At 43.8% G+C, this 22,861-nt stretch overlaps 3 non-coding genes across 3 annotated transcripts; 1 reads left to right on the top strand and 2 right to left on the bottom strand.

The window, feature by feature from the left end:
• Positions 1-600: 600 nt before the first annotated feature.
• Positions 601-691, bottom strand: trnap-agg (transfer RNA proline (anticodon AGG)). Its single transcript is given in 2 exon segments — positions 601-636; positions 656-691. It is a non-coding gene; the product is annotated as a tRNA-Pro (tRNA).
• Positions 692-12,081: 11,390 nt separating this feature from the next.
• trnak-cuu (transfer RNA lysine (anticodon CUU)) lies at positions 12,082-12,154 on the top strand. Its single transcript has one exon. It is a non-coding gene; the product is annotated as a tRNA-Lys (tRNA).
• A 9,680-nt stretch (positions 12,155-21,834) lies between these two features.
• trnak-cuu (transfer RNA lysine (anticodon CUU)) lies at positions 21,835-21,907 on the bottom strand. Its single transcript has one exon. It is a non-coding gene; the product is annotated as a tRNA-Lys (tRNA).
• Between the last annotated feature and the right edge of the window lie 954 nt (positions 21,908-22,861).

Below are 22,861 nucleotides of genomic sequence, written 5' to 3'. Positions count from 1 at the left end.
TAGGTAAATACGGTTCAGAGGAAGTTTCCTCGATTGGTCCAGGAATGAGCGGGTTTTCTAATGAGGAAAGGTTAGACAGACTGCACTTGTTTCCAATGGAGATGTAAAGAGCGACAGTTGATTTGATTGAAGTACATCAGATTTTGAATGGTCTTGGCAAGGTGGACGTGGAAAGGATGTCGCTGCTTGTGGGTGAGACCAGAACTACTGGGCAGTTAAAAACAAGGATGTCGCCCTTTTCGGATGGAGATGTGGAAATTTCTCACTCCCAGAGAGTTGTGCGACTTTGGAACTCTGCCTCAGAAGGCGGCGGAAGCGGGACATTGATTATTTTAAAGGCAGAGATTCAGCAAATAAATCAAAGGTTTATCGGGGTTACATACAAACATTGCATTCAGCCAACTACCTGGATGCACAAGCGTTCGTTTGTTTTACTTGATATCTGAGGATAAATTCAGAGTCCTACACCATGGTGAAACGGTCTTTAAATGTCGCGTTCGTTTCTTCACGTGTTCTGTACTGACACATTCTCTGGAGCTCAAACCTGCTCCTGAATTCAGTCAATGACACCACATGGATCGTACTGATTAAACATAAACAGGGCTCGTCCGGGATTTGAACCCGGGATCTCTCGCATTTTACCGTTAACGGAAGTCCCTAAGCGAGAATCATACCCCTAGACCAACGAGCCAACCGACAAGCGGCCGTCACTCAAACCATTGCTTCTCGAAGCCTATTGTATCAGCTCAATGCGCTTTTTAATTCCTTTTCAATTTGGTTTCGTTGTTGAAATAAAATCAAAAGAAACATTTTTTGTCCCTTGCTTTTCGTACTGGGATCATTGAGTAAATTGGAGTATTTTTGGTTTGTTGGCCTCCACTGAAAACAGAATAAAACACATACGGGACCAGTCTTTGCCGTTGCTGAGTAAGCACTGTGCAATGGTCACTCCGAACGATTCTGTCATGAAGCTGCTCTTCAAGTATTCTCTTTCTCAATCTGCTGAAGGCTGAGCTGACACATTGGAGGTGAGGGCGAATCCTATCTGATGGATCTGCCTTTTTCCAGTGGTGGCTTCCGGTCATGGAAAACGGTCCACATTTTCCACGATCCCGCCATTTTATTCTGTGTGCCATTTCTATGTGAGTGTTGACAACATAACTCAGCTCTTGGTATTCACCATGATTCAGTCAGTGGTGGTCTGTGGAAAGTAGGAGTCAGTCTGTGGAGCTCTGTCTCCCATAGTCTTGACGTTCAGAGTGACCATTACACAGTCCTTGTGGCGACAAGGTCCCATTTGCACATTGAGGATTCGCACCATCCGGTTATTTGACACTACCACCCTGCTAAGTGCGATCAATTTTGAAATACAATTGCTGCATCTTTCAGTCTCTGACACTATATGGCAGAGTCAGATTCATTCCATATTTGTAATATACTAATCATTCTTCGGCTTGTTACATATCTTCTGCAACTATCTGTATTTGGGATTCAGTTAAATCGCTTTGCGAGAGTCTCTGGGACTGTATGAGAGTCTGTCATTCATTCAATATCTTTCATACTCTGAAAATCTCTGTGAAGGTTGAACTAAATCTGTAATGATCAATCTCTGATATTGTTATTGAGTGGACAAAATCATTATGTTGTTTGCTAGTTTCCGTTAAAACGTCTGCATATCAGAATCATGACAAAACTTTCAGTGGCAGTGGGCATGCGCGTGTGTTGGTGGAGGTGCATATAGACATTTGGGTGGTGAATGAATCTTTATCTGTCAGTCCCTGCTGTGCCCAGTAACAAGTCTTACAACACCAGGTTAAAGTCCAACAGGTGTGTTTCAAACGCGAGCTTTCGGAGCACTGCTCGTTCCTCAGGTGAATGAAGAGGTATGTTCCGGAAACATATATATATAGGCAAAGTCAAAAATGCAAGACAATGCTTTGAATGCCAGCATTTGCAGGTAATTAAGTCTTTACAGGTCCAGAGATGAAATGAAAATGAAAATGAAAATCGCTTATTGTCACAAGTAGGTTTCAAATTAAGTTACCGTGAAAAGCCACATTCCGTCGCCTGTTAGGGGAGGCTGGGACGAGAATTGAACCGTGCTTCTGATCTGACTTGGTCGGCTTTTAAAGCCAGCGATTTAGCCCTGTGCGAAACCAGATAGGATAACCCCCCCCCCCCCCCCCCCCCCCCGTTAAAGGGGTGTGAATTGGCTCACACCAGGACAGTTGGTAGGATTTCGCAAGCCCAGGCCAGATGGTGGGGGATGAATGAAATGCGACATGAATCCAAGGTCCCGGTTGAGGCCGTACACATGAATGCGGAATTTGGCTAGAAGTTTCTGTTCGGCGATTTTCATTGTCGCGTGTCCTGAAGGACGCCTTGCAGAACGCTTACCCGGAGATCAGAGGCTCAATGCCCTTGACTGCTGAAGTGTTCTCCTACGTGTTCTCTGGTGTGACATGTAAATATTCGATTCATTCTCTATCTGCAGACTCTGTTGCTTTGTGTGGCACAGGTCTCCCCAGACCAACGAGCCAGCCGCTGATTTGATCTCACTTGAAGCAACTTTTAATTGCGTCCAAAGCCCATCAGTTTCCCCACACAATTATAAATCAGAAATATGAATGGACAATGTGACATTTATCTCTCTGTTCTGGCGCTGATCAGAAGCAGTGATGTCAGTTTGCACCACTCGCCAAGTCGGTCTGTGGATGCGCCTCGCCAATCATGTGGGTAATGTATTTCTGCCAGTCAGTGGGTTCAGTTGGCATTTTAGGAGAAATTCGAAGTCATCATGACTTCATCAGTGGCCTCATGGTTAAGGTGTGAGTGATGTTAATCATGATGTGATCAAATGTGTGTCTGTTTCAGTCTTTCCGCGGGGAGTTTTCATACTGAGGAGAAACATGTTGGACATGGTCTGGGAATGTTTCACTCCGGTCCATTCCCAACATATACTGCCCTGATGGGATGGGCTTTTTCTTCCAATCGTTGCAGAACACTTTTTAAATATTGATTAATATTCGTTAATTATCATTTATTAAGTATTGTTTCATACGTTTAGTGCAGTTTATTTAAAAATACTAATTACCAGACGCGATAAATTTTTACTTTCATTCCCGAAACAGCCAAATTGGGTGAAAACCATCAATGAGATGCAAAGGGAGCCCCGATCATTTGTGTGGTCAGTGGTTTGTTTATGGAGCTGAGTAAATATTCCAGAGCAGAGCCGCTGCGAGCGGGGTTCGAACTTCCACGGGGATACAATAATGTGGGTTTGCCGTTTGTGTCCACACATTTGGCGAGGAATGGAGCTGCTGCTGCCCGGCGAGCTGGGCAAGCAAGAGACACAGATATTGACCAACTGCACCCGCTCCAAATAGATTCCCCAAACTACTGGACAAAACAAAAACAAACACAACTGATCTTTTCGGAAACTGTCAGTCTCTTCGAAAACAATATGCCAACACCGCTTCAAGATTCGATTTGCTGTAAGAATTCACTATGAACTGCCTCAATGTCAGCCGTAATTCCTTACCATCTCTCAGTCAGAAGCTGACTGTTTCGAAGTTTTCGTCACTTTTCTAGGTCCGGCTCAGTAAAATCAATCACACCCCCATGATCTGCTTTTCTCCTGTTCTCAGACACATCCACTTTCTACAAGTGCGCACGAAATGATTTGCAGAGTGAGAGTCAGACTCGTTAGCTCTCGATCCCTTTATCCCAGAGCCACCTCACAACCAGGAATGGAACTTCTTACAGAGCAAGAATGGAATAGTTTGTCGATTCTTCTACTGATTCACGACCGTCCACCACCAGGACGTATTGGTCCAAAAGAGTTGGGATGAGATGGGGCTGAGTTTCACTGTGTATCCAATCAGTCCCCGGAGAAGCACAAAAACAGTGAGTGAGGGAGAGAGAAAGAAACAGATAGAGAGACAACAGAAAGAGAACAAGAAAATATTTTTTTTAAATGTTCCATTTCTGCCACGATCTTTTTACCCAGAAATACATTCACCTGAATGAAACCGAACCACGTTTCCATTCGCTGCCGTTGCTGCTTCTCCTTCCGAACGTTGCAGGAAACTTTATTATTTATTGATTGCTGCTTTGAGTGTGAACTCCTTATTTATCTTTGTGTTTCGTTTAGTTTCCAAAAAGAACGTTTTTCTAAAAAACTGAATTCGATAAATGTTAGAACCGTTAACAGACAACCAACCGAAATTCCGATTCATTGTCGAGCCGGCAGCTTTTCCGGGGAGTTGAACAAACATTTCGAATCACACTCGAATCTGCCGGGGGGAAACGCTATTGGATTTGAGGTCCAACGACTTGACCACTCGGCCATCACAGCTGCGTCATTCAACAGTAATTTGGTCGATAGAATACATTCTAAAGCCGGCCTGGAATCACCCCAGGAAGTCATTGCATTCAAGCGATCAAAGCGTCCCCGGGGTTTATGTGAGGAGGGGTTGAATCTTGTGGAAAATAACCATTCGATTTGGAGAGAAGCCTTCAGATATTCGAAAATCTGAGTTCCCTAAACGCACAATTCCACTGATTAAATAGTTTGTGTAACAACATCAGTTACATTGGAAAAATATCAGAAATTCATGTTCCTTTTCAAATGCAGCAGCACTAAACTTCCCAGTCTGGATGAAAATTAAAATGATGAATCTAGAAATTAGAGCACAGAGGGAGACCAGTGGAGACCGAATGGTCACGTGATGACGCAGCTAAAATGATCACGTGTCTGGATTACTGCAATTCTCCCCGGATCGCGGTCAGAGCACAAGCCAGGAGGAGCAGCTCAATTATTAAATCAATTATTTTTTTATTACAACTCCTTGGTTTCCAGTCATTCAAAGACGACCATTTCTACATGGTGTCAGGAGTGGACATTATAGCAGAAGCATTTGAACGCATCAACCTCCTTGCTTCATAGAATCGTAGATTCTCCAGCGCAGAAAGCCATTCGGCCCAACAAGTCATTACTTACCCTCCGAATGAGCACCGCAGCCACTCTCCACAAGAAGAGGTTTAATGGGCAATGTAGCAGCTCGGCTAGCTCAGTCGGTAAAGCATGGAACTCTATAATCCCAGAGTCGTGGGTTCGAGCCCCGTGTTGGGCGCTTCCTTACTATTATCGGTAAAGATTGATGCTGAATGAGCTGTCTTCACAACAAGAAGGCAAGGTTATGTCGCTGGACTGGGAATCCAGAGGTCTGAACTAACCCTTGGTGACAAGATTTAACAAAACTGGAATTGAAATTTCGTCTCAGTAATGGCGCAGAAAGGTTCTGCTTCAGGCGGATCAATTTCCACAACTGGGAACACATTTGCACAACAGGGAACGATTTGACACAACCACAGTGAAGATCTGTCACCAGCAGAGTGACGGTTCCGACAGAGAGAGCACAGTTACACAGCAGAAAACACATTTTCCGAAAAAAACAGTCTCTTCATATCGGCACCTTTTCTGTGTGTCATTGTGTGTGTGTCCTGATAGTCTCTTCCTGCATTCCTCTGTGTCTTTCTCTGTCTGTCACAGCCCTGATGATGTTACGGATTCATCTCACTTTTCCCAAACAGTAATTGTGATTGACAGATACAGAAATATTTCCACACTGACATTCAGTACCAATGTCTGATAGAGACTGAATTCCACTCTCACAAAAAGTACCAGACATTGACTCATAATAAAGGCATCCTGCTCTCACAACCTGTTCCAGAGACTGAGGTGCAGACTGTTCCCTCCACTCGCGAACACTACCTGTGATTTACAGATACAGAACAAATCTCAGTCAGGTGAGTAGCAGAGTTTGGTGGGTACGACATGTATTCCACAATCGCCTTCTCTGCGCCAGATAATTAGACGCAGTCGACATACGGTGTCTGTGTTGTTTTAACAAGAGTTTTACACAAGAACCGGAACACATTTACACAATATCAGGGTATAAGACGGAGGAGCAGAAGTAGACCATTCAGCCTATCGAATGTGCTCTGTATTTCAATGAGATAATGCTTGATCTGATATATGACGTGTTATGACCTCATACGGTGGCACGCTGTCACAGTGGCTACCTCACAGCGCGCACGATCCGGGTTCAATTCCAGCCTTTGGTCACTGACTGTATGGAGTTTGCACTTTTTTTCTGTGTCTATGGGTTTCCTCCGGGTGCTGCGATTTCGTCGCACGTCCAAATGTGTGTGGGTTAGGTGGAATGCCCATGCTAAATTGCCCCTTTGTGTTTATAAAGTTGGGTAGTGCGTTACAGGGATGTGGTTGGGGCATAGGGACACTTTTAGAGGGTCGGTGCAGAGTCGATGGGCCGAATGGCCACCTTTTACATTTTAATGATTTCATGATGATCCTCATGCCCACTTTCCCGGCTTTTCATCTCTAGATTTCATGATTAACCTTTAAAACCAATACTCCAACTAAGCCTCAGGTACCAGTAACTCCTCAATGGGCGCTAATTTTCCGGCTACCAATCATTTGATCAGTCTGAGGGAAGTCACATCCTGGAAACATCATAAATTGATCCAGTTCCAAAGTAAATTAAGTCGCTTCAGTCCCTGATAACCATAGGCTGCTTTCCCCGTTGACGGTGAGATCTGACTGATGGTGATTTAACCTGAGGATCACGATACCTCAGGCGAATGGCAAGGCTGTGACGGCGGGTTTTTCCTGATTCAGTTCTATTGTAACCGTGTGATCTGAATCTAATTAACCTGGTTCTCACTCTGTTAATATTGTCTCACGCTGAGGCAGACCTCACCGATTGGATAGACGAGTGATCGTTCTTCAGTCTTGTCATGAACGAATCCGCTAAATATAAGACCATAAGACCATAAGAAATAGGAGCCGACGTAAGGCCATTCGGCCCATCGAGTCCACTCCGCCATTCAATGGCTGATTTCAACTCCATTTACCCGCTCTCTCTCCACAGCCCTTAATTCCTCGAGAAATCAAGAATTTATCAACTTCTGTCTTAAAGACACTCAACGTCCCGGCCTCCACCGCCCTCTGTGGCAATGAATTCCACAGACCCACCACTCTCTGGCAGAAGAAATTTCTCCTCATCTCTGTTCTAACGTGACTCCCTTTTATTCTACGGCTGTGCCCCCCTGTCCTAGTCTCCCCTGCTAATGGAAACAACTTCCCTACATCCACCCTATCTAAGCCATTCATTGTCTTGTAAGTTTCTATTAGATCTCCCCTCAACCTCCTAAACTCCAATGAATATAATCCCAGGATCCTCAGACGTTCATCGTATGTTAGGCCTACCATTCCTGGGATCATCCGTGTGAATCTCCGCTGGACCCGCTCCAGTGCCAGTATGTCCTTCCTGAGGCGTGGTGCCCAAAATTGCTCACAGTATTCTAAATGGGGCCTAACTAATGCTTTATAAAGCTTCGGAAGTACATCCCTGCTTTTATATTCCAAGCCTCTTGAGATGAATGACAACATTGCATTTGCTTTCTTAATTACGGACACAACCTGCAAGTTTACCTTTAGAGAATCCTGGACTAGGACCCACAAGTCCCTTTGCACTTCAGCATTATGAATTTTGTCACCGTTTAGAATATAGTCCATGCCTCTATTCTTTTTTCCAAAGTTCAAGACCTCGCGCTTGCCCACGTTGAATTTCATCAGCCATTTCTTGGACCACTCTCCTAAACTGTCTAAATCTTTCTGGAGCCTCCCCACCTCCTCCATACTACCTGTCCCTCCACCTATCTTTGTATCACCGGCAAACTTAGCCAGAATGCCCCCAGTCCCGTCATCTAGATCGTTAATATATAAAGAGAACAGCTGTGGCCCCAACACTGAACCCTGCGGGAGACCACTCGTCACCGGTTGCAATTCCGAAAAAGAACCTTTAATCCCAACTCTCTGCCTTCTGCCTGACAGCCAATCGTCAATCCATGTTAGTTCCTTGCCTCGAATACCATGGGCCCTTATTTTACTCAGCAGTCTCCCGTGAGGCACCTTATCAAAGGCCTTTTGGAAGTCAAGATAGATAAAATCCATTGGCTCTCCTTGGTCTAACCTATTTATTATCTCTTCAAAGAACTCTAACAGGTTTGTCAGGCACGACCTCCACTTACTAAATCCATGCTGACTTGTCCTAATCCGACCCTGCACTTCCAAGAATTTAGAAATCTCATCCTTAACAATGGATTCTAGAATCTTGCCAACAACCGAGGTTAGGCGAATTGGCCTATAGTTCTCCCTCTTTATCCTTGTTCCCTTCTTGAACAGGGGGTTACAACAGCGATTTTCCAATCTTCTGGGACTTTCCCTGACTCCAGTGACTTTTGAAAGATCATAACTAACGCCTCCACTATTTCTTCAGCAATCTCCTTTAGAACTCTGGGATGTCGCCCATCTGGGCCCGGAGATTTATCAATTTTTAGACCTCTTAATTTCTCTAGCACTTTCTCCTTTGTGATGGCTACCATATTCAACTCTGCCCCCTGACTCTCCGGAATTGTTGGGCTTCTACTCATGTCTTCTACAGTGAAGACTGACGCAAAGTACTTATTTAGTTCCTCAGCTATTTCCTTGTCTCCCATCACTAGATTACCAGTGTCATTTTGGAGCGGCCCAATGTCAACTTTTGCCTCCCGTTTGTTTTTAATGTATTTAAAGAAACTTTTACTATCATTCCTAATGTTACTGGCTAGCCTACCTTCATATTTGATCCTCTCTTTCCTTATTTCTCTCTTTGTTATCCTCTGTTTGTTTTTGTAGCCTTCCCAATCTTCTGACTTCCCACTACTCTTTGCCACATTTATAGGCTTTCTCTTTTGCTTTGATGCATTCCCTAACTTCCTTTGTCAGTCATGGCTGCCGAATCCCCCCCTCTGATAATCTTTCTTTTCTTTGGGATGAACCTCTGTACTGTGTCCTCAATTACACCCAGAAACTCCTGCCATTGCTGTTCTACTGTCATTCCCACTAGGCTCTGCTCCAAGTCGATTTTCGTCACCCACCCCCTCTCTCTCTCACCTACCCCCTCTCTCACCCACCCCCTCTCTCTCACCCACCGCCTCTCTCTCTCACCCCTCTCTCTCTCACCCCCCCTCTCTCTCTCACCCCCCTCTCTCTCTCACCCCTCTCTCTCTCACCCAGTTCCTCCCTCATGCCCCTGTAGTTACCTTTATTTAACTGTAACACCTTTACATCTGATTCTACCTTCTTTCTTTCAAATTGGAGATTGAATTCTACCATATTATGATCACTAATCCTAACTCCTAAGTGCTCCCTTACTTTAAGATCTTTAATCAAGTCTGGCTCATTACATAACACTAAGTCCAGTATGGCCTGTTCCCTCGTGGGCTCCATCACAAGCTGTTCCAAAAAGCCCTCCTGTAAACATTCAATGAATTCCCTTTCCTTGGGTCCACTGACAGCATTATTTATCCAGTCCACCTGCATATTGAAGTCCCCCATGATCACTGTGACCTTGCCTTTCTGACATGCACTTTGTATTTCGTGGTGCATTTTGTGCCCCCGGTCCTGACCTCCATTTGGAGGCCTGTACGTAACTCCCATTATGTTTTTTATGCCTTTGTGGTTCCTCAACTCTACCCACAGAGACTCCACATCATCTGACCCTATGTCGTTTAGTGCTATTGATTTAATTTCATTCCTAATTAACAAGGCAACCCCGCCCCCTCTGCCCACCTCTCTGTCTTTTCGATAGGTTGTGAATCCCTGGATGTTTAAATGCCAGTCCTGAACCCCCTGCAACCATGTCTCTGTGATGCCTACCACGTCATACCTGCCAGTCATAATCTGGGCCACAAGCTCATCTACCTTGTTCCGTACACTGCGCGCATTTAAATATAGCACCTTTAATTCTCTATTGACCGTCCCTTTTTGTTTTCTGAGTGTGGTGTACCTTGGTTTACTGAGCCTTTCCATACACTGTGTCATATTTTGTGGGATGGGGACTATCGTAACCTCTCCTGAGTTTTGTCTTTTCGTGCTTTTTTGTATTCCTAAGCAGCTATGCTTCCCACTGATTACTTCACCTCTTGGTTCCCTGACTTTCCCTTCCCCCCCAATCTTTAGTTTAAAGTCCTATTGACCACCCCATTTACTCTTTTCGCCAGAACACTGGTCCCAGCTCGGTTCAGGTGGAGACCATCCCAACGGTATAGGTCCCCCCTGTCCCAAAGCTGATGCCAGTGTCCCATGAAAAGGAACCCCTCTTTCCCACACCACTCTTTCAGCCACGTGTTAACTTCCCTTATTCTTGCCTCCCTATGCCAATTTGCACGTGGCTCGGGCAGTAATCCGGAGATTATGACCCTTGAGGACCTGTTTTTTAATTTGAATCCTAGCTCTTTATAATCTCGAAACAGGTCCTCTTTCCTAGACGTGCCTATGTTGTTGGTACCGACATGGACCACAACAACTGGATCCTCCCCCTCCCTCTCCAGTATCCTTTCAAGCCGGTCAGATATACCAGGCAACGTACCATGCGGGACTCTTTATCCTCCTCACAAAGGATACTATCTATCCCCCTGATAATATAATCCCCTACAACTACAACTTGCCTATTTACTCCCTCCCCTTGAATGGCCTGCTGAACCATGGTGCCTTGGTCAGCTGACTCATCCTTCCTGCAGCCCTGTTCGCCATCCACACAGGGAGCAAGTGCCTCATACCTGTTGGACAGGGTCAAGGGCTGAGGCTCCTGAGTTCCTGACTGCTGGTTCCCTTTAACTGCCTGACCTGCAGTCACACCCTGCTGTCCCTGGCCACTGGCAGGATTTAAACTAGTTACTCTGACAGGTGTGACTGCCTCCTGAAACACAGTGTCCAGGTAAGTCTCCCCCTCCCGGATGTGCTTCATTGTTTGAAGCTCAGACTCCAGCTCATCAACTCTGAGCCGGAGCTCTTCGAGCAGCCAACACTTACTGCAGATGTGGTCGCTGCAGCTCGCAATGCGGTCTCCCAGCTCCCACATCAAGCAGCTCAAGCACATCACCTGACCAGCCATCACTAATTAATTAATTAGTTTAATTTAAGTTTACGAGTTAAGCTGTGTTTTTTTTTAATGTGGTGCCGATTTGCGATCAACCACAATATGAAGGCACTTTCTGGAAAGTTTACCTTTCAACCAGCAATAGTCTCATCGTACCACAATAATTTACCATTAATCTGCTCCAAGTATACTTTCACGACTCGCTGAAAGAATATAATCCCTATTTCCTGGGGAATAAAGCCAGGCAGGAGTAGAAACCTGTAACTGAATGATCAGAAAATGTCCATCGTGAAATGTGTGTTCCGATGATCGACGGATTCCTCTGTGAAGCCGGGAGCGTTTGTTTTTGCTGTCAAATGCTGGTTGATTCCAGTCTTTCAGCGGGGGCCTTTCACACTGTGTGGAAACATCTTGGAAATAATATTGAAGTGTTTCACATCAGTCCATTCATAAAAGTCCCTGAATGTGATGGGAATTCATTTTATTGAAAAACACTGCATTTCCAACATTGAACACGGGGCTGGAGTCAAAGATCATAGAATTTACAGTGCAGAAGGAGGCCATTCGGCCCTTCGAGTCTGCACCGGCTCTTGGAAAGAGCATCCTACCCAACGTCAACACCCCCACCCTATCCCCATAACCCACTAACTCCACCCACCACTAAGGGCACTTTTGGACACTAAGAGCAATTTATCATGGCCAATCCACCTAACCTGCACATCTTTGGACTCTGGGCGGATATTTTCCATCAGTTCATGGATGCAAAACGAATTAAGACGTTTCGACGCATGCATTTGTTGGTTGAGGTGGCCGAGTGGTGAAGGCGATGTACTGCTAGTCCATTGCGCTCTGTAACGGCGTTCGAATCCCATCCTCGTCGATTTTTCATACGCTGTTTTCTCGGAAGTGGGACTCATTTTCCGATGATGGATCTGCAATCACTGACGTGCAAATCCATTCCAGGTTGTGAGGCCGGATTGCATCGAGCTGTGTTGGAAAAACGAGAATTCAAAATTCAGTCTTGTTCTGATTGAGATGAATTGATCGGGTAGGGAGAGAGGAACCAGCACCAGCCCGGCTAGCTCAGTCGGTAGAGCATGGGACTCTTAATCCCAGGGTCGTGGGTTCGAGCCCCACGTTGGGCGGTCTATATTATTATCTGAAAATATTGATGCTGAACGAACTGTTTTGACAACAGGAACTCAAGGTTATGTCGCTGGACTGGGAATCCAGAGGTCTGAACTAACCCTTGGTGGCAAGACTTAATAAATCTGGAATTGAAATTTCGTCTCAGTAATGGCGCAGAAAGGTTCTGCTTCAGAGAGGCCATATTTCCACAACAGGGAATGATTTGACACAACCACAGTGAAGATCTGTCACCGGCAGAGTCACGGTTCCATGACAGAGAGCACAGTTACATAGCAAAGAGCTCAGTTACACAGCAGAGAGCACGGTTACACAGCAGAGAGCTCGGTTACACAGCAGAGAGCTCATTTACACAGCAGAGAGCACGGTTACACAGCAGGATATACATTTACAAACAGGGCCTATATGTGTGCAGCAGGAAACACATTTTCGTAAATAACCAGTTTTTGTATACAAAATTATGAGGGGCATAGACAGAGTGGATAGTCAGAGGCTTTTCCCCAGGGTAGAGGGGTCAATTACTAGGGGGCATAGGTTTAAGGTGAGAGGGGCAAAGTTTAGAGTAGATGTACGAGGCAAGTTTTTTACGCAGAGGGTAGTGGGTGCCTGGAACTCACTACCGGAGGAGGTAGTGGAGGCAGGGACGATAGGGACATTTAAGGGGCATCTTGACAAATATATGAATAGGATGGGAATAGAAGGATACGGACCCAGGAAGTGTAGAAGATTGTAGTTTAGTCGGGCAGTATGGTCGGCACGGGCTTGGAGGGCCGAAGGGCCTGTTCCTGTGCTGTACATTTCTTTGTTCTTTGTTCTTTGAACCACTTTGATTTGACTTACTGTCACATGTACTGAAGTACAGTGAAAAGTATTTTTCTGCTACCAAGGCACATACACATTACATACAGAGTGGGCAAAAAAAGAATAATCGACACAGTGCATTGACAAATGGTACATCGACAAACAGTGATTGGTTACAGTGCGGAACAAGTGGACAAACAAAGTAAATCCATGAGCAAGAGCAGCATAGGGCGTCGTGAATAGTGTTCTTACAGGGAACAGATCAGTCCGAGGGAGAGTTGTTGAGGAGTCTAGTAGCTGTGGGGAAGAAGCTGTTCCTATGTCTGGATCTGCGGGTCTTCAGACTTCAGTGCCTTCTGCCTGATGAAATAGTCTGTAAAAAGTCAAAACCTGGGTGGGAGGGTTTCTGATAATGTTGTCTGCTGTCCTGAGGCAGCGGGAGTTGTAGGCATAATCACTGTGCGGGTGGCATGCTTGTGTGATGGGTTGGGCTGAGTTCACCACATTGCAGTTTCTTGCGAAGTTGGACCGGGCAGTTGCCATACCAAGCTGTGATGCAGCCAGATAGGATGCTTTCTATGGCGCATCTGTACAATTTTGTGAGAGTCGAAGCAGACATGACGAATTTCTTGTCCTTCCTTCGGAGATAGAAACGATGTTGGGCTTTCTAGATTGTTGCATCAACGTGAGTGGACCAGGACAGACTGTTGGTGATGGCGACCCCCAGAGATGTAAAGCTATCGACCATCTCCACTTCGCACCCATTGATGCAGACGGGTGTGTGTGTTGTGCAACGCTTCATGGCGTCGATGATCAGTTCCTTGGTCTTTCCGATATTTAGAGACAGGCTGTTTTAGGTACTGTTATGGACGAGGCGTTTTCCGAACCCCAAAATGTATCAGAAAGTTCTACCGATCTCTCCCTTTAATGGAGTTGTTGCTTTTGCTAGCACATGGCTTTTTCCCTAGGTGTGGGATTACAATTATGGACACGTGGGTTTTTAAACACAAAACATTGTTTATTCCATGAACTCAACTGAACATCTTAAATAAACATTGGATCTCTTACCACCTCTTGCTTCAAAGATAACTCAGAAAATATTGCAACAGTAAATAATTCCTTAAACTGTTCCTTCAAACTTCCAAGCGACTTAACACCTTGAAACAGAATCACATCAGGTTAAAGGCTTTACAATCATCAGTTTAAATCACCCAAATGATCCAAAGATGGTCTTTTATTTCAGAGATCCAGCTCCCTGCTAACACAGACACTCCCAAGCTCTTTTCAAACTTGCAGCTCCCTGGAAACACACAGACACACACAAGGTGCTTTTTAAACTGAAAGTAAAAACCTGAAAAATGGCTGACCTAAAGCCCAGCTCCACCCACTCTCTGGCATCACTGTTTTCTTAAAGGTACATTGCTCAAACATCCATGTCTTAAAGGTACTCTTACATGACACCTCCACCCAAGAAAAAAAAACTTCAATTTCAAGATGGTTTCATTTTTCACTTTTGCACCATTCACTAAGAAATATACACAGTAAATATACACTTTCGCTTAAAAAAAAACAACACATGCAAACAGGTATAATAATATAGTCCATTTTTTCTATGTTATTCTTCCTCCAACCGAAATCCTTCTCGATTGACAGTCTCTTTGAACAAAATCTCTGCACGAGATCTCTGCACGGGGGCAGCACGGTAGCCTTGTGGATAGCACAATTGCTTCACAGCTCCAGGGTCCCAGGTTCGATTCTGGCTTGAGTCACTGTCTGTGCGGAGTCTGCACATCCTCCCCGTGTCTGCGTGGGTTTTCTCCGGGTGCTCTGGTTTCCTCCCACAGTCCAAAGATGTGCGGGTTAGGTGGAATGGCCATGATAAATTGTCCTTAGTGTCCAAAATTGCCCGTGGGTTAATGGGTTATGGGGATAGGGTGGCGGTGTTGACCTTGGGTAGGGTGCTCTTTCCAAGAACCGGTGCAGACTCGATGGGCTGAATGGCCTCCTTCTGCTCTGTAAATTCTATGATAATGATCCATCCATTCCTCTACTACTCTGCATTTCTCTTTAGAATCAGATACTTTAGTTCAATCTGACCACATGGTCCCTTGCAATTCTCCAATACAGGGACATTGGTGATCACAGCTTTCAGGCAGTCAAATGCCTGTTGAAAGTACGCTGTCCATTGAATATTTTTACGTTTCTTCAGCAATTCCATCAGTGGAGTAATCACGCCACAAAACGTTTGCACTAAAGTTCGATTAAATCCACTCATTCTAAGAAATCGCATTATTTCCCTTCCTCTTGAGGATATCAGAAACTCCTCAAGGAAAGTGACTCGCGCTCCTGCAAATTCACTTTCGGCTAGTTTCATTACCAACCCCGCCACCTGAAGTCGATCGAAGTACGATGCTTTTAATGTTCTTTCCATATCTGGAAGTTGGAAATAAAAGCAGATTGTCCTACTTTCTCAATGCAATCATTCAAACGTGGGATAGGGTAAGAGTCAGTTCTTGTAACTGCATTCACCTTTCTATAGTCCACATACAACCGTTGGGTACCGTCTGGTTTAGGTACCATCACTATGGGTGAGCTCCATTGGCTGCTACCCACTTCAATTATGCCATTTTAAGCATACTCTCAATCTCTTTGTTAACCTGTGCCAATTTTAAAGGATTAAGTCTATATGAATGTTGTTTGATAGGAACAGCATTTCCTACATCTACATCATTTATAGCCATTTTAATACTACCCAATTTATCACTACAAACTTGCCCATGTGATTTCAATAACTCTCTCTGGTCAGTGCGTTTTTCCTCTGGAAGGTAACTTAACAATTCATACCAAATGTTAAGAACATCCTCATTATCCAATTTAATTTGAGGATGTCAAATTCACAGTCATCTGGATTTGGTTCGTCACTTTGAGTTAGAATCATTAAAACCTCCTTTTTCTCTCCTTCCCTTTCAAAGTACCTTTTAAGCATATTCACATGACACACTCGGTGAGTCTTCCTTCTATCTGGTGTTTTTACCACTTAATTCACCTCATTTAATTTCCTTTCAATCTGATACTGTCCACAAAACCTAGCTTTTAAAGGCTCCCCTGCCACTGGTAACAACTTTATCCCCACTGGCAAAACTACGAACTTTGGATTTCTTGTCCGCTACCCATTTCATTCCATTTTGTACAACTTTCAAATGTTGTCTAGCCAATTCTCCTGCTCTATTTAATCGTTTCCTAAAATTTGACACGTAATCCAATAGTGTAATTTCCGATTTCACACCCACCAATTTTTCCTTAATCAATTTAGGCGGACTAAAGGACTAAATTTGGTAGACTCATTAGGTGCATCCCTAATTGCAAACAATACGAATGGGATTCATTTATCCCAATCCTCTGGTTAATCTTGACAATACGGCCTCAACATTGGCTTTAATGTCTGATGCAAACTTTCTGACGCTCCCTGCGATTCTGGATGGGACGCAGTTGATTTAAATTGTTTTATTCCTAAGCTATCCATAACTTCTTTGAATAACTTTGAAGTAAAATTAGTTCCTTGATCGGATTGAATTTCTGGTGGTAGTCCATATCTAGTAAAGAAATGAAGTAACTCCTCCACAATCCTTTTAGCTGTAATATTACGTACTGGAATGGCCGCTGGAAACCTAGTAGACACATCCATTACAGTCAAAAGATATTGATTCCCACTTTTTGTTTTAGAAAGCGGTCCTACACAATCGATTAGGACCCTTGTAAAAGGTTCCTTAAATGCTGGAATGGGTATTAAGGGCGCTGGTTTTATCATTGCTTGAGGTTTCCCTATCACTTGACATGTGCGACATGATTTATAAAATTTAACTACATCTTTATGTAATCCAGGCGACTGAAACAATTTTGGATTTTAGCTTGTGTTTTCCTTATTTCCAAATGACCTCCCACTGGTACCTCATGTGCAACTCGCAACACCTCCTTTCTATACCCTATCGGCAATTCTACTTGATGATCTTCTGCCCACTTTTCATCCGCCTGCATATGTACAGGTCTCCATTTTCTCATCAGGCCATCATGTTTACGGTAATAACACACTGGTATACTCTCAGATTCCTCTTCCGTATATGCTTTCTGATATATCCGTTTTATTTCTACATCTTTCTGTTATAACTCCGCAAATATTCCTGAACTAAAAATATCCGCCTCATCCTCCACCTGTTCTTGCTCTTTTTCAACCATCTGATCAAAAATTGTTGCTGATAATTGCACTTCAACTTCACCTTTACTCTTTGATTTCTCCTCTTGTCTTAACCTGCAACTTTGCGACCTTGTTACGACACAAACCGGAAAAATCCCAGGATATTCGTCCTTCAACCCTTCAGTTGACTGATTTTCCACTGGCTTATCAACCACAGTAGGCATCACTCCCACCTGCGATGCAGGTATATCATTACCCAAGATAAACTGTATTCCTGGACAAGATAGTTTATCTATTACTCCTACTACCTCTTCACCATTCTTCACTGGACTTTCCAACTTCACCTTATACAATGGAACGCGACTCCTCTCACCCTGAATTCCACATATCACCACCTTTACTGGCAACATTCTTCCCAAACTACATAATTCCTCATTTTTACCATTAAAGATTGACTAGCCACTGTATCTCAAAACATTGTGACTTCTTCACCTGCTCCTCTTGATACACATAAGTAAATTCTACCCACACAAGTAAATTCTTTAAATACATCTGGCACCTTCTTAACAATTACTTCTTGAACAGGCTGTACAATTGTTTGCACCTCCTTCGCGTCCCTTGGGATTTCCTTTACCACTCTTACAAACCCCACCGTCTTATCCTGTTTTACCACATCACCCTTCTCAGTGCTTGTCTTCAACCACCAACACTGTGACTTTAATGGCCTAGTTTATTACAGTGAAAACATTTGAAACTTTTCATTTCTTTTCCACCCTCCTGGATTTCTTTTTTAATCAGAGGTACACTCCCTTTATTGTCTCCCATCATATCACCTTTACCTTTACCACTTGAGTATTTCTCATGTCCCCAGTTTCTATCCCTCATCGGCTGAAACTGATGTCGGAAAACAATCTTTGATTTATGAACGTATTCATAATCATCTGCCATTTCCGATACTAATTTCGCAGCTCTAACCTTCTGTTCTTCCACATGAGTTCTCACTACATCAGGAATTGAATTTTTAAACTCCTCCAAAAGTATAATTTTCTGAGAACTTAATACATTTGGTCTATTTTCAAAGCCCTTATCCACCTATCAAAATTACTCTGTTTCAGCCTTTCAAACTCCATGTATGTTTGACCAAATTATTTCCTTAAATTTCTAAACCTTAGTCTGTAAGCTTCAGGCACTCGCTCAGATGCACTTAAGATGGGTTTCTTCACCTGCTCATACGTTCCAGATTCCACCTCCGGTCGTGATGCAAACACTTCACTAGCTCTACCTACCAGCTTTGTTTGAATCAGTAACGCCCACATGTCCTGTGGCCATTTCATTTGTTTAGCTACCTTCTGAAATGAAATGAAAAAGGCTTCCACTTCCTTCTCGTCAAACCGTGGCAGTGCTTGGACATATTTAAATAGTTTCCCACCAAGCCTTTGACTATGACGCGCTTTCACACTATCCTCATCACTATCATCCAGCTGTACGTTTCCCTTTACGTCTGCCAATGTTAACTGATTGTCATGTTTCATGGCCATTTTCTGAAGTTCAAACTCGCTCTCTTTATCTTTTTCCCTCCTCTGTATTTCCATTTCTTTTTCTTTTTGTTCTGCTAGGACTATTCTTTCTTTTCGCCTTTCTGCTCTCTCTTTTTCTTTTTCCTCTCTCTCTCTCTTTCTCTTTCTTTTTCCTCTCTCTCCCTCTCGTATTCAAGCCGCTTTCATTCTTTCTCATGTTCCATTTGTTTAATTTGCAACTGAATTTTTGCCATTTCCAATGAGTCAAACTCTATCGCATGCAAATTTAAATGCTTAACCACCGCCATAATTACTTCATCTTTTCGCATTTTGTCAGGTAAGGTTAACTGCAATGTTCTTGCCAAATCTAACAGACTGCTTTTCGTTTCTGCCCGTAAAGTACTTCGTGTGACATTCTCCACCCCCAAAAACTTCTGAGCCTCTGAAAGAACCATTGTTCACAACACTCTCCCCACGTAAACTAAAATACCACACCGGAAAAGGAACAATCCTTCACTGTCTTTAAGTTCACAAAAGCCAATCCAATAGATAGACTTTGATCCCGGACGAGCCCCCAATTTCTATGGGTGAGGCGTTTTCAGAACCCCAAAATGTATCATGGAGTTCAACCAACCTCTCCCTTTAATGGATTTGTTGCATTTCCTAGCACACGGCTTTTCCCTTGGTGTATTATTATTATACAATTATGGACTCGTGGGCTTTTAAACACAAAGCACTGTTTATTCCATGAACTCAACTTAACATCTTAAATAAACATTGGATCTCTTAACGCCCCTTTCTTCAAAGATAACTCAGAAAATATTGCAACAGAAACAATTCCTTAACATGTTCCTTCAAACTTCCAAGTGACTTAACACATTTAAACAGAATCACATCAGGTTGAAGGCTTTACAATTATCCGTTTAAATCACCAAAATGATCCAGAAATTGTCTTTTATGTCAGAGATCCAGCACCCTGCAAACGAAGACACTCCCAATCTCTTTTCAAACTTGCAGCTCTCTAGAAACACACAGAAACACACAAGCTGCTTTTTAAACTGAAAGTAAAAATCTGCAAAATGGCTAACCTAAAGCCCAGCTCCACCCACTCTCTGACATCACTGTTTTCTTAAATGTACATTGCTTAAACTTACATGTCTTAAATGTACACTCACATGACAGTGCACTATGCAACCATGTGATTTATCTACCTTCTGTATCTGATTCGTCATTGTTTGGGATACGACCTACCGCAGTGGTATCATCCACAAACTTATAGCTTGAGTTGGAGCTAAATCCCGCCACACAGGATATGCCTCCATATTCAGCGGGTCCGTCCATGACAAGACTGAAGAACGATCACTCGTCTATCAAATCAGTGAGGTTTGCCTCACTGTGAGACAAGATTAGCAGAAGGAAAACCGAATTAATTAGATTGAGATCACACGGTTATACTAGACCTGAAACATGAAAACCCCGCCATCTCACAATTCCCGTTCCAGCCTCCCCGAACCGGCGCCGGAATGTGGCGACTCCGGGCTTTTCACAGTAACTTGATTGAAGCCTACTTGTGACAATAAGAGATTATTAGTATTATTATTATTGCTCCTCGCCTGAAGTATGGTGATCCTCAGGTTAAATCACCACCAGTCAGATCTTACACTCAAAGGGCCTATGGTCATCAGGGACTTAATTTATTTTAGAACTGGATCAATGTATGACATTTCCAGGATGTGACTTCACTCAAGACTGGCCAAATGACTGACAGCCGGGAAATTAACGACCATTGAGGAGTTACCGCTACCTGAGGCTTGGTGGGATTGCTGGTTTTAAAGGTTCATCATGAAATCTAGAGATAAAATGCCGGGAAAGTGGACATTAGTATTATCATGAGATCTTAAAATGTAAAAGGAGGCCATTCTTCCAATGGACTCTGCAACGATATTCTGAAAGAGCCTCTGTGTCCCCATCACATCCCTGGAACACCACCCAACTTTCTGAACACTAAGGGTCAATTTAGCATGGACAGTCCACCTAACCCGCACACATTTGGACTGTGCGAGGAAATCGGAGCACCCGGAGGAAACCCACACAGACACAGAGAGAAAGTGCAAACTCCACACAGTCAGTGACCAAAGGCTGGAATTGAACCCGGATCGCTGGCTCTGTGAGGTAACCACTGTGATAATGTGCCACCGTATAAGGCCATAACACGTCATATATCAGATCAAGCATGATCTCATTGAAATACGGAGCATATTCGATGGGCTGAATGGCCTACTTCTGCTCCTACGTCTTATACCCTGATATTGTGTAAATCTGTTCCTGTTCTTGGGCAAAACCCTTGTTAAACCAACACAGACGCCGCATGTCGTCTGCATCTGATTATCTGGCGCAGAGAAGGTGATTGTGGAATACATGTCGTACCCATCAAACTCTGCTACTCACCTGACTGAGATGTGTTCTGTATCTGCAAATCACAGGTAGTGTTCGCGAGTGGAGGGAACACTCTGCACCCCAGTCTCAACAGTTTGTGAGAGCAGGATTCCTTCATTATGAGTCAATGTCTGGGACTGTATGTGAGGGTGGGTTTCAGTCTCTATCAGACATTGGTCCTGAATGTCAGTTTGGAAATGTTTCTGTATCTATCAATCACAATTACTGTTTGGGAAAAGTGAGATTAATACACAACAGCAGCACTGCTGTAACAGACAGAGAAAGATACACAAAAAATCAGGAAGAGACTATCAGGACACACATACAATGACACACAGAAAAGGTGCCGAGATGGAGAAACTGTTTTTTTAGGAAAATGTGTTTTCTGCTGCACACAGAGAGGCCCTGTTTGTAAAATTATATCTTGCTGTGTAACTGAGCTCTCTGCTGTGTAACCGTGCTCTCTGCCATGGAACCGTGATACTGCCGGTGACAGATCTTCACTGGAGTTGTGTCAAATCATTATCTGCTGTGCAATGTGTTCCCAGTTGTGGAAGTAAGATCCGTCGGAAGCAGAACCTTTCTGCGCCGTTACTGAGAAGCAATTTTAATTCCATATTTATTAAATTTTGTCACGAGGTTAGTTTAGACCTCTGGATTCCCAGTCAAGGTTATGTCCCTGTTATGAAGACAGTTCATTCAGCATCAATATTTTCAGATAATAACAAGAAAGCGCCCAAAGTGGGGCTCGAACCCACGACCCTGGGATTAAGAGTCGCATGCTCTACCGACTGAGCTAGCCGGGCTGCTGATGCGCTATTTATTAAACCGCTTCTTGAAGAGAGTTGCTGCGGTGCTCATTCGGAGGGTCAATGATGACTTGTTGGGCCGAATGGCCTACTTCTGAGCTGGAGATTCTACGATTCTATGATCCAAGGAGGTTGATGCGGTGAAGTCCTTCTGCCATACTGCCCACTCCTGACACCATGTAGAAATGCTGGTCTCTCAATGACTGGCGACCAATGACATGTAATAAAAAATAACTGACTTAATAATTGAGCAGCTCCTCCTGGCTTGTGCTCTGACCGCGATCCGGGGAACTGCCGGAATCCCGACACGTGACCATTTTAGTTGCGTCATCAGGTCATCAGGTGACCGTTCGGCCTGCACATGTCTCCTTCTGTGCTGTAATTTCTAGATTTCATCATTTAAATTGTCTTCCAGACTGTAAAGTCTGGTCCTGTTCCATTTGAATTTCTAATATATTTACAATGTAACTGATGTTGTTCCACAATCTATTTAATCGGTGGAATTGTGCGTTTAGGGAGCTGAGGTTTTCGAGTCTCTCAAGGCCTCTCTCCAAATCCAATGGTCATTTTCCACGAAGATTCAACACCTCCTCACATAAACACCGGGGCCCCGTTGATCGTTTGAATGCAATAACTTCCTGGAGTGATTCCAGGCTGGTTTTTGAATGTATTCTATCGACCAAATTACTAGTGAATGACACTCTAGACATAGCTGCAATGGCAGAGTGGTTAAGTCGTTGGACTTGAAATCAATGTGGTTTCCCCGCGCTGGTTCGAGCCTTGCTCGCAGCGACTGTGATTCGAAGTGTTTGCTGAACTCCGCGCGCGAGCCACTGAATCGGAATGTTTGTAAATGAACGGTTTCAACCTATATCAGAATCAGTCAGCATTTGTTTTGGAAACTGAACGACATAGAAAGAAGCTCTCACACAAAACAACAATCAATAAATA

Source organism: Scyliorhinus torazame, chromosome 24, assembly GCF_047496885.1.
Source record: "Scyliorhinus torazame isolate Kashiwa2021f chromosome 24, sScyTor2.1, whole genome shotgun sequence".
Lineage (NCBI taxonomy): Eukaryota > Metazoa > Chordata > Chondrichthyes > Carcharhiniformes > Scyliorhinidae > Scyliorhinus > Scyliorhinus torazame.
The sequence above is the reverse complement of the archived record's forward strand: the minus strand, read 5'-3'. Positions and strand labels throughout refer to the sequence as shown.